A 13,199-nucleotide genomic window follows, 5' to 3' on the forward strand; every position below is an offset into this window, starting at 1 on the left:
TGTCAGCCCAATGCTCTGAAACTGTTCAATGACTATGTCATATAGCGCTTGGCTGTTCGCAGAATCACTGCTTTGGAGGGCATCCTCGGCGAAAAGAAACCTTACCTCCATATTCTGAAGGTCAGAATTGTAGAATTGGACAAAGCCAATAAACTGCTCTACCACACTTACATCCATGGCATCATCACAAAGAAGACCAACTGCTGAGCTCTTGGTGATGGTACTGATGGTGCGATCACATAGCTCATCTCCTATAGCTTCAAAGATCTCAATGATAGACTGCTGGGACCTGTGCATAAAGAACTTCATTGTGCTGTTTCCGGCACGTTCCAGGAGCACCAACAGTGAGGGTAACTTCTTGTTTGCCACCTCTTCTTTTGCGAGCCAATATGCTGACAGAAATGCATTCTGCAATATGGCGTCTTGGGCTGCATCCTTCTGAACAGCGAACTTATGGAAATGTGAAACACGCTGAGTGTGCTCCACTTGGGCGCATGATTTGTGGTTGCTGCTGGACAGATGGTCTCCTAGAGTGCCTAGCCGCATATGGACTGGTGGCTTTTCACAGAACTAGGCCAGTCGAGCTTCTCCCTGCCTGTGCTTCATACACAGAAGACAGAACATTCCCTTATCTTCAATGTAAATTAGCCACCACAGACCCGCATTTACATCTAAAGCACTGTTGTTGTTTTTGGACTTTCCACCGCTTTTTACTTTGAGGGATAACCATTCATGCTTAAACTTAGAACCTGACAAGTTGCAGTGAGTCTTTTCCTGACAAAAATCATGATGATGCACCTTAGAAATATCAACTTGGGGAAAAATCTTTCCAACAATGTGCTTAACATCCTGGGTACAATTGATTGGAGAGGATTCTGTAGAGGAGGGGGTGGGGCAACGAATAGTGGGCGGTGTAGTCATTAAAGGGATAGAACGCTGTGGATCAGGCTCTGTTGTGTGAGAATTAACTAAGGTGAAGTTTGAAACGAAAGTCGGCATTAACGGTACACAAGGTAAGGTGACAGCTGGTGAAGCAGTACACTCCTCAGTTGCATGACAAACTGGAACTGCAGGGTCATTGTTACTGCTGCTGGTGTCATCATCTACAGAACGCAAGGTTATCTTATTAGCTGTTGCATGTAAACTTATATTATTTAATTTATTAGCTGGGACAAGAGGTCACGGCGCTGAAAAACGAAAACGAAAGGACCCGATGGTACAACCTTTACGTTGTTATTTTAATCGAAACATTATATCCAAGTTAATTGTTTTAGCCATGTTTTACCTGCTTTTACTCTGCCCAAACGGCAATTCGAATTATTCTAGCAATAAGCTGAATACTTGTGATGAGGACACGGGCAAAGCATTTGCAAAACTACACCAACATAAAATTCTTTCTTTTGACATGTCTAACTTAACTGTAATTACCTTGTTGCCTTCGAGCAAACAGTGCTCTAATATCTCCGTGGTCGAGTTTTCTTTTACGCGGGTTTTCATCTGCTGATGCCATGACTAATATATTCTGTACGTAGAAACAACGTTGCAACAACGGAAGTCTTGCACCAAACTGGAATTTCGTCCTTGACAGGAGTCTTTGATAATCTCAAACACGTGCGACCTCAACATGAGACCTGGCACCATATTCGTTCCCAATCTTTGCGCAAGACCTTGAAATCGGGGCTACCAAGCTTCGTGTTTACAAGATGGAGAACAAGTGACACGGAAAGAAGACACGGGGTAATCAAGTGCTCAAAAGAAGCTTTTATTTCAGTTACTTTACTCGTTACAGTGTGACTGATAATCAAGGTAGTCCTGGATTTATTCCAACCTTTACACTGAGACCATATGTTGCAATATCGAATGATTGTACGTGCGTCAACTAAAAACAGTTCGTTGCCCTTTTCCCGAGGGATAAACGGCCAAATCCAGCCGGCGATCACCTCTTTTTCAGCCGGCAAATTTCGCCGGCAGCCGGTGCTTAGCAACAACTCTGTTTACCTGGTAGAAACCATGTGCTATGGCTAATGTTGTTTCCATGTCCACATTTATTGAATAGGGAATCATCTAAGTTTTCATGCTTGTTTACAATATGGCTTAAAAAATCTTTTACTACACAGTGAAATTAGCCAAAAAATGACAATTGTTCTATTTTTAGTTATTTCTCTCCAGGTAATTACAGAAGCAAGGAAAATTATACCTCAAATGAAAGAGAAAGGATAAAGTTACAACCAGAAACAATTTTTGAGCCTACAAGTTGTTCCTAATTTTGCTGCTACATTTTATTATGCCTAACATTTGCAGACATTATCATACAATTAACTACTGAAGTAAGCCAGAGAGCCTTGATGGAATGAAGCAACACTTTATTGACCCCTAGTGTATGTTCCCCATCATGTAAGGACAATATCCTGAAGATTTGGCTGAAAAAGAATGAAAATTGAATATTTTATGATTTTTCTGGTAAACGTACCAAAAAAGGGTGAAATTTGATCCTCTGAGTATAATTTCCTTTTGCCCTCACCCAGGAATTTGTTGCGGTGGAAAGCACTACCTCCCATAAAAGATAAGTGAATAGGTTCCCCAAAAAATACACATATCAACCAACAATCACCAACTCTGATGGATGCTGGCCTTTAAAACTGCATAAATTAGTATAAATTATAAAATCCGGACTAAAATGATGGCACTAATAAAGATCAGGGAATGTGAAATAAGCAAGGCCCGGCTAAAGTAATTAAATTTAGAGCAAATTTGAACAAGTTGCAACTAGCTCAACATAGCACACTTACTTGTGGAACACTGGTTGTAGTGATACAGTCCTCTTAGCACTCCTTGGTTGACACCACATCTGCCTTGAATCAAAACCTAAAAAACAAAAAAAAAAGGGGTGGGGTACCCACCACTCATCCCTATCATCTCTTGAGAGATGTATTATCTCTCAAGAGATGATAGACCCCACACTCAAGACAAAAAGTGCATTAGTATGTGATAACAACAGGCAATATATAAGATGAAGGCAATATATAAGATAAGAACAAGAAAATATAACAATGCTACTGTAATTCTTTTGTTTTCTTTTTGGTTTTTTTGTCAAATAACTCAAGAATACTAACATTATATACAGTTCAACAATATATGCAGTTCTAAGTTATTCTGGGGTTCATCTACTTACCAAACTGTTTTTAAAAATGCCTGGAGTGAAACACTTCAAAACAGTTTCTTTCACGTGTGATGTGCATGTGTAACCCCTGACACTGAGGTGCTCTGCAGGAAGTGTTCACTGGAAAGCGACCCCTTCCCTCCCTCACGCACACCACACACTGTTTCCTTACATCTACAAATAGTGGGCAATGAATAGTATCGAAAGTCATAAATTGCTGAACAGTCTCATTACTAGGGGGAGCATCTGCGGCAGGGAAATCACAGATGTTACGTACAAGCTCCTCCCTGTAGGACGCCAGTGAGTAGCTGGCAGATCGCCTAAGAGCTTGATTTTCAGGGAACTTACGTTGTTGTTCCTTGGAAAGGATGAAGCTATTAACTACAGCCATATCAATTAGATGGAAAAAGTAAGGTTTTCCACCACCTCATGCACTTCCGCTGCACATTGTGGGTGGCAAGGATCTGATCGGATTGATCCACGGCATTCATGTATTGATTATACATGCGGAAAACCTCAGGCTGCGGGACAGAAGGGGCACTCCAGGTACCACCATCCTTTCTCTTTCGGTTCACCTGGTTGGTCTGATTTGCATTGGCAGAGGTAGAAATCATTGACACTACCTTGTTGTCAACCCACTGCAATGCCAACACAGGTGCATCCCTCTTCCAATGCATAGTTCCCTTCGGTTTACCTTTGCCCCACTCCTTGCCTTTCTTCAAACTTGCCGGGAAGTCCCTTCTGCTATCTAAAATAGTACCGGTGAGAAGGGTTCCACGCTCAAACAAGTGTTTGGCAAGGGTCATTGATGTATAAAAATTGTCAACAAATAAATGATACCCCTGGTTGAGATAGTTATGCATAAGGGTCATAACAACGTCATACCCGAGGCCATGCTGACTAATTTCCTGCCCTGCCTGCTTACCATTTAGATATTGAAATCTTGAACATAGGCGTTGGAGCTGTCGGCCAATACCCATAACTTTATGCCCCACTTAGTGGGCTTATCTTTTATGTACTGACAGATGCCTGACCTGTGTTGGGACTTCACCATGCGCTCATCAATGGCGACATGTTGCCTCGGCTGGTGCAAGAGCTGGCATTTTGACTTAAAATACTGTACAAGAGCCTCTACTTTTCTTAACTTATTACCAGTAGGCTCGTTTAGGGGGTCCACGATGTGCAGGAAAGCCATAAGGGCTTGAAACCGCACCCTGGGCATGATTGATTGAGCCCAGAGGCCGTGGTACAGAGTAGCCGTGCTCCAATATTTACTAGCATCCCCCACTACTTTAACTAGCCCAAAATAGATAAGGAGAGCCATGAGCCTTCGGATTTCATCTGATTTTGTTGCCTCCCAGCTGCCATCTGGAAGTGTGTAACTTCTATATTCACCGGTAGCGATACGGATGTCAGCATAGGTGTTGGTATGCATAACTATACTATCAACCATTTCCCTGGTGAAGAACAGCTGGAAAGATTCTATAGCATTTACCATGCTGTTCCTGAGGAGTGGACCCTCAAGGTGAATGCCAGGTGGTCGAGCAGGGGTGAACTGGGGGTGGGGATATTGAGGGGGATTACCGAAGTCTGGGTCATCATATGAGGAGAAAGGCACTGCAGTAGGTGCAGCTGCTGGGGCCGCAGGAGCACAAACTGCAGGGCCTTTTCCCTGCTTGCCACCTCTACCTCTCCCTTTTCCTATCCTGGGGACTGCGGGTGATGCTGCGCGTGGTATGGTGCGATGTGCAGCACTAGTTGTTGCACGGGTGGAATAAAATGTCCCCACAGATACAGAAGAGGGCCCTGCAACACAGCTCTGTGCAGTGGTGGCCACTACAGGGGACATTATCTGACTTACAGAGGCCACCAACTGCCGAGCAGATGTTGAAGAAGTTGTAGTAGAGATGGAAACTACATTAGTCACTACACTAGTTGAAACACTTATCGTTGGAGTTGATTGGTCGCCAATACTCTCGTCATCACTGAAAAGAAGAACGTTACACGTTGCGAATTTGAAACAAATAAATCACAAAAGAATTTGTGGGTTGAAATAAGTTAGAGCAAAAATATCATACGAATTTGTTTCACAAATGAAACCAAAATAAATCACAAAAGAATACGTGGGTTGAAATAAGTTATAGCAGAAACATCAGACGAACTTTATAACAAATCTAACCCTGTAAAATCATAGGAATTTTATAATCCCATAAAATATGCGACGGTTGAAGTTTCAGCAAAAACAAAAATATCACATTTCAATAACGATCACAAAAAGTGCTAAATTTAAAACCAAGGCTTCACATCTAAACGCACGAAACGCAATTTCATTCATATTAGACTGGAAACGACGATGCGTGCATGTGAATAGAACAAACAATCGGCTGTTTGTCTCCCGCTAGCATCGAACTACCATTACAACTTCATGCCGATTTAAGTGTGTACCCCAAATTTTGGGGTCTTTAAGTATTCATCTATTCAAGCTATTGTTCTTTCTCATTACTCATTCATAACGATTACTTGCCGAACATGTGGCATTTTGCCGAAGACGGCAATCTCTTTGATGTAGGTGAGATGTTTTTCTTTTGTTTTTGGGGAGAAAGAAGTCCTTTGAGACCAGGGCACTGTGCTGCTTGATTGATTTCATAATTTTTGTGTATCACACTTCTGGAAAAGAGCGGTCAGACTGCTTGTGTAGACGGCTGAATGGGCCACTTCAACAGAGGAACAAAGTAAATAAATGACTCGAATGTCGGAATAACCACAGTTGCAACGCGTACCTAATTACGCGCAACACGGCTTGATCGGCAATAAAGTATTTTTTTCTGATGCCGGAAACTTGCGAGCTCTAGTAAATGAAAACGAACTGTTCGCTGAACGGATATTTGGGAAATTTACGATTTTACTTTTCTTACTTTACAATCACGCTTATTTAATCCCTCCCACTTGATAGAAACTCGACAAGTCGATTTTCTCTGAGATAAGTTATGACTTTAAGACAAGCTATTAAACAAACGATAAGACATGTGATACATTTCATTCAAATTGGCATAGGGCTTTAGCATTGAGCTTCCTACTCTATCTGCCGTTCTTCTTCCAGCTTCTTTCGACTTTCTCCGCTTGATTCGATCATAGCGCGTGTATTTTCTTCTTTCGTGACAATTGCCTCGTGACGCTGCGCAAACTAGATGCTGCACTATTGGTCAGTTTTACATGGTTGACATGACAACCTTCTCTATGTCACGACACGACAGGTGAGTGAGACAATTACAACAACTGAAATTTAAAAAGCCGTAGCTACTAAGAAAACTGTTGTTGGATGAAATCGTCAGTAAAATAGTGTCAAGAAGTGTAAGGGATAAGCGGATGTTTGGAGATCAAGCGATGGAGGACTCTCCCAGCCAAAGACCGTGGCCTGAGAACTTTAAACCGACCATGATACGCGGTAACAAGTACTTTAGAATAGAAGAATCTCTTCTCCTCGTTTTGGGAGTGAAAATTCATGTAAAGAAGAAGGGATATAAAGATCTTGATAAACTTCTAGAAAGACACGGTAAGACGAGTTCATGTTTTTGTTTAAATCTGTAAGCAATGATCTAAATAACCAAGACTATCGCAATCAAACAAACGACGCAGAAAATTGATAATGAGTAAGCTTATTCAGTTTCTTAGTTGAGGTTGTCAGCTTTAATATCGATCAAGGCCTTTGTTTTCTGACGGAAAGATGTGATTCATATCTTATTTTCAAACATGGACACACTGCCACTTCCTTTAAGCTCTGACAAATACGAAGGCATTATGACTCATGTCTTGATCAAGATTTCTTTTAAGTGTTCAGAAGCCTCCTTCCCCTTTCATTGATTGTGAAACAAAAGTGATGCTTGTCAAAATGAAATATTATTCTCTTTCAATGTTAACCTTATATTTGATAATTTTGACTTATGTGTTACATGATAAATGATGACAGCCATAAAAGTGCACTGGGCAGTGGTTACACAATTCAGTTAACTGAATGTGTCTGAACTGGTACGAGAATAATGAAAATGAGAAAAAGTAACAAACAAGCATGTGGTCTTCTTTAAGATTATCGTTAAATTAACCTAAAGAAGCACTAAACCCCAGTAACCTTTCTATGGGCTGTATGTCTGGTGCAAGGGTTATCAACTGTGTCAACTGTGAGTTTTGGCAATATGAAAGCTTTAAAAAATGAACCATAATGAATGAGTTTTACACTGCCTTATGAAATACATGAAAAAATTATTTATTCTACGATTCTGACTGGCTGGGAGCAGTGCAGTTCAAGTATAACACCAGTGCAAAAAGTGTAACACCAGTGCAAATTAAAATTTTTTCGGAATCTGAAAAGAAAGATCTTCTAGTACTTCCTACATACAAATTCTTTCATGTCTATATTATTAACAAATAATCATACGGTTTTTCTCGTTCAATTTGGAATTGATTGGCACTTGTGAGTGCTTAAAAAAGATGAAATTGTACTTGCCAAAGCTAAACCTTGAGGACGAAGTAAAATTAATCATGCAGTAGTCAAGAACAACATCTTAAGGTTTGGTTCCTGAAGAACATCTTCATTTCACATCTATATAATTTTTAAAATTTTAGAAAATTTCCTGGTGGGATTTTGGTACCAGTCACGTATGGTTGGCTGTACCAGATTTTATTTCTTTCTCTGGGCACTTTGGGTTTTGGCACCTGGTTGTAAGAACTGCCATGGTTCTTGCTTCACGACTTTCAATTGGGGGCTTGCCGGCCTTGCGGGAATGGCAGAACTGAAAAAGAAGGAGTAGCTTGGAAAAAAACACAACGTGTTTGGATTCAGTTCCAGATTATCATCTTGTAACCTGCAAAAAAAAAATGGAAAAATTAAAAAATGAAAGAAAATAAATCATTAAAATTATTTTGTTCAATCGTCTTTTCTCGATAAAGGCATGAACTCTTATGCAGTACATGTAAGTTTTTAACCTATACTCTAATTCATGCTATTATTTATGACTTTGGACGTTTAGCAGAGGAACTTTCTTCGCCATCAGTTTCTGTCTCCGTCTCTGTGTCTGAGTGATAGTTTTTATCCTCCGCAACAGTTTCATTATAGCCTGATTCATCATCAACTGCGTCATCATTCTTAAGAGCATTCTCAGTAGCATTCCCCCATCACATCACTTTCATTTAACCGGTCACAATGAATACCTTCATCTGATATGACAATAACCCTAAATAAAGTGTGAAGGGGAATGTTGTGGCAAACAAATACATTTTCAAAGTACAAATGAACATACCGGTGGAAACTTTGGCTGGCTGCTTGGTCAGAGCATCATACTTCTCTTTCAGAGCTAAGTATTTGTTGCCCCCACATTCGGATGTCTGCTTTCAACCTTGTGCATCCAACAGAAACCCTGCTTTGGCTTGATGCATCATGGGACAGCACAATCAATTCTTCATCACCTTCCACATACATGGTATCGACGTCCCTAGTGGCTTCAAATCGCACCAAATCGCTATCGTCAGCTTGACTCTCGCCCATTACACTCTGTTGACCACTTGTTGGTACAGGTAAGCTCATGTTTGTTTCAACACCCATTGCTGCCAGCATAATCTGAAGCACTGCAAAACAAAAATTAAGCAAGTTAATGTGGAAATAGTACAAGACTTAACATGGAAGTGTGTGGAGAATGTGGCCAAAAACCAAGGTCGGATTTGCGGCATCTCCCATTATTATGATCAATGAAACACAATAGGCTTATCTGACGACGACTTCAATCAGAAAACTCTTCTTGTTCAAATGACTTTGGTGAAATCTCGATACAGGAACAATACCGATTTCATCCTTGACCAAATGGAGGAAGGCACCATTGCCTCCAAAACCTGTCAAGGGCTATCATCTCTTCTGGAATAAGTGTTGTTTGTAGGACGACGACCCTTTTCCAAACCATTGGCAGCATATTCTTGACTGTTACAGAAAGATGGTCGTTTACCAAGTCATGAAATTACTTTAAAGAAGTGGACTTAAATAATAGCTTAACAGATGTCAAAGCCCACTGCTGATCAGTTATCCTTCTCAATCAAACTTTAAATTGAGGCTGCACATGCTGTATTTAATTAAATTCCCCACTAAATTAATGTGGATTAAAAGCTGTTTTTTCAAGCTGATCTGATGAAGTGAAATTATTACACTCGTTATGCTTCGGGGAAAAATGGTTCTCCAATAATTGACTGGACCCTGGCTCGTGTAGTCTTCAGTCTTTTATTATTCGATCTATGAGTAACAGTAGATAATTCTTATTGAATCTATGACCAACGATTAATGAAAACTGTATGCGGAAAACCTAAATTTACAATACTAGAAATACAATCGTTTCAAACATATGGGTTAATTCTGTGGTTTTATCCAGTAAGATATTCTAGTTACATGAAAAACAGATCAGAAAAAAACAGGTCAGCAGAACAGGGCAAGATCACAGGTTAGCAAGGTAAAACCAATTGCTTTCTCAACGTGTGTATATGGAATAAAAGTGTCATGAACTCAAAGCTCAACTTTTATAGTTGCTGTGCAATTGACTGTCAATCATAAGTTAATCACTAATTAAATCAAAGGTCAATAAAGGAATTAATAATGTAAACATTAACTTCACTTAGTCAGTGAAACATTCTCCGCCCCAATAAGGGTGTTGACCTTATCCTAAGTACAGATCTCTGTAGTCGTCACCTTCAGCAAGTAATCTTGTTTACCAGTCGGCTAAATTCTCCTCTTGAGGTATTGACTGTTACAGTTCGCACTCGACCGTCAGGTCCTGGGTACACTTCCAAGACTCTTCCAATGGACCATTTACCTCAAACAGTGTTGGAATCTGCTACTATAACAATATCATCAGGTCTCATGTTCTGTTCCACTTACCATTGCGTCCTTGGTATGAGTGATGGGAAAACGTCTCTGCTCCAGCGTTTCCAAAAGGAATCAATGATTTTTTGCTCAAACTCTACTCGATAACGAGGGTTTTTTGTTTCCTTGAAAGGTCCTTGTCTAACTTCTGAAGATGCACGTCCCCGAAGTATATCATTTCAGCACATGTAATGTCCATCATCAAGGTCGTTTGGGATCCTGCCGATGGGTCACTGGTTTACTACTAGATTAGCCACTTCCAATAGGACTGTGTACATCTCAAATGGTGGTAGTAACTAACTACCAACAGCTTTCTTTAGGGCACTCTTGCAGGTTTTTACTAGTGATTCGGCACAACTATCTCGATACTGGGCAGCTGGCGTAATAAACTTCCATTGCATTCCCTTTTCTCCACATACGTCTTGAACTTCGTCTTTGTTAATACCATTCACCATCTGGCACAGCTCCTTCTCAGCACCAAAAAACTGTGAACCATTGTCATTCGTTGTGACTGCAGCTCAACCTTGTATGGCCAAGAATTTTCGCACGACCTGAAGAAAGACCAGCATTGTACAGTCCACTGCCATCTCCAAATGGACGGCTGTTATGTTGAGACATGTAAATAACACTCTGTAATGCTTGACAGTTTTATTTCTCGAGATCTTGGAGTTAAAGGGTCCAAAATATTTGCATGCGGTGATGTCAAACAGTGGGGGAAACGGAGTTTAGCAAAGAGCAGGTAGGTTTGCCATTAATTGCATCTCAGTCCTGTGCGCTATCTTGCAACAGAAGCCACATTTGAACTTCACTTCTTTGCTTAATTTGGTTCCTGTCAGGATCCAGAACTTTCTTCGTATCTTGCCTGTTGTAGCTGCTGCACTGTTATGTCCATACTGATAGGCGTACCTCCTAATCAACAATGAGATCCTTGGGAGTCACTTGGGAGAAGGGCGGGGTTTGTGGTGTTGTAAGAGACGATGGCTTCGTCTACGAAGCGGGCTGAGTGACTTGATTTCTCCCTTTCCCTTGCGTTCATGCAAATCCTTTTAAGCTTCCTTACTCTAGAATCTCTCTGCGCTTTCCAGTTCTTCAGGTGTAAGTGGGTGGTTTCTTCCTTCCAGAGCAGGCTTTCGTAAGCTTAAATTCTTGACTAGCCTTTGTATGCGACCAGTTACTCATATCAACTTCCTCCGGCTTACTTTCTACATAAGGGCATTCAAGTGTAGATTTTATTATAGATTGTAGATGTTCATGAGATGTTAAAATTAGTATTTTAGGCCTTCACAGATGAAGAGCCACATCCTTTTATGTGGATATACTGTGAATAAACCGTTATTATTATTATTATTATTATTATTATTGCGCTGTCAGTGAAAAACTTGATGGATTGGGATTATATCCTGAACTCCAACTGTACAGTCTTGGCTAAGCGGGATGCAAAGACTGCGGCTTGTAATTCTAATTGCAGTATACTTACTTGTTTTAAGGGTGCAACTCCTGACTTCCCAGCAACCAACCTAACCTGGTACTTGTCGTAATTTGTTCTTTGGCGGATGTAGGTGCAAGCGCCAATGGTCTCTTGGGACGCATCTGAGAAAATGCCAGCATTGGTGGCTCGTTTGCCTTTGCACAGCATAAACTTCTTTTAAATGTAATCTTGTTTTGCTTTCCGGTTTCTGGCTCTCCGGGCCATACTTAAAAAACCATGCTATAGCTCTCCAGGCTGCTGGCTCTCCAGGCCATGCTAAAATGTACGACATTATACAAACGTTATAGGCACTGACTGATTTGCGGTACCGCTGGTCGCACTCGCTCACTGCAGTTTGCAACATAGACATAAAACAACAACAAACTAGAGAAACAAATAAAATAAATTTTCCTCAATAAAAGGGGCAAACAGACAAATGGTCCCAAAGTAAAAGAAAAGAACAAAATATGGAAAAAGGCGATCCCAATTAAAAGAACCTGCCCCATGAGGGTTAAAGTTGTAAAATAGCGAACTAGTAGCAAAATAAGACTAACGAAGCAGAAAATAAAACACAAGGAATTCGTACCACACCCAACCAAGCCGTAAAACGGCAATAAAAAGTAGAAAACCGAACAAGAAGAACCGAAGGAAGCGAAAAGCTACTTATGCCGAGTGAAAGCCCGCATAAAACACCTAGGCCGAAAATGGCAAGCAGTAAAAACGGCAAGACATAAAAACAAGCAAAACCACAAAAACGTGGAACTACACCCTATTTGCTGAAACCTAAACACTAAGGAAGATTTATAACAGAAGTGAAAATTTATTTCTTGTTCGACCCTGGAGGCCGGAGCAACTACAGCAGGTTCAGGAGCATGTGCAACTAAAGGCGCAGGTACAGGAGCTGGTGGCAGAGATAAAGCAGGTTCAGCGTCGGCCATGCTATAGTGGGCTGGTGGCAGTCAAAATGAAGCACAACTTTTACCGTGGCTTCACCGAACTCGGTTGAACTGACCACGAGGTGACTGAAATTGTGATACCGGTATTTGAAGCGAAGGCTACAATGCACCATGTACAGAATGCTGGAATTTGAAGAACTTAAGCCTTTCCCGGCAATGGGCTAATTATATATGCAGTGAGAATAGTTATAGTAATTGAAATGCAAATTATGATACAAAGAAAGTATTAAAATTTGAAATTTAATTCAAAATTCGGGAAAAAGTGGCCTTGAAATAAGTAGGGGTAAATTTTAATTAAAAGGAAATTGTTTTTTTAGTGCTAACTGAATTGAAGAATTGCAAGGAGATTTCTTGATTTTTGGATCATTTTAGTCCATTAAGGTAAGATATCAATATTGCTGTAGAAGAAGTCAATCTGGCGTTTTCGTTTGTCCCATTTAGCTGGTTCAGCCCTGTTTAGAGAGGAGAGAATCCATTCCTATATAACATGAGGCGAGCAACCGTTTCCAAAGTCTCCAATGGGTTTCTTCCAGAACACAGATAATGTATCTTTGGGCCAATTCGTACTTGGGTAGAAAACATTTCCGTTCAGTAGGTGATATAACTCGGGTGTTTTTTCTATAATGTCTTTTTTGGATAGATGTCGAAGGTCCATGATAGGGGAATTCTGAATCCAAATGTGATAATTAAAGTGTTATAAGAAATAACTTAGCATTTTCG

The 13,199-nt window shown here is 40.5% G+C and overlaps 1 pseudogene; it reads right to left on the minus strand.

The window, feature by feature from the left end:
• Positions 1-3,182: 3,182 nt before the first annotated feature.
• On the minus strand, positions 3,183-10,510 carry LOC138055440 (piggyBac transposable element-derived protein 5-like; annotated as a pseudogene).
• Between the last annotated feature and the right edge of the window lie 2,689 nt (positions 10,511-13,199).

The sequence above is a fragment of the Montipora capricornis genome, chromosome 7 (genome assembly GCF_036669925.1).
Source record: "Montipora capricornis isolate CH-2021 chromosome 7, ASM3666992v2, whole genome shotgun sequence".
Lineage (NCBI taxonomy): Eukaryota > Metazoa > Cnidaria > Anthozoa > Scleractinia > Acroporidae > Montipora > Montipora capricornis.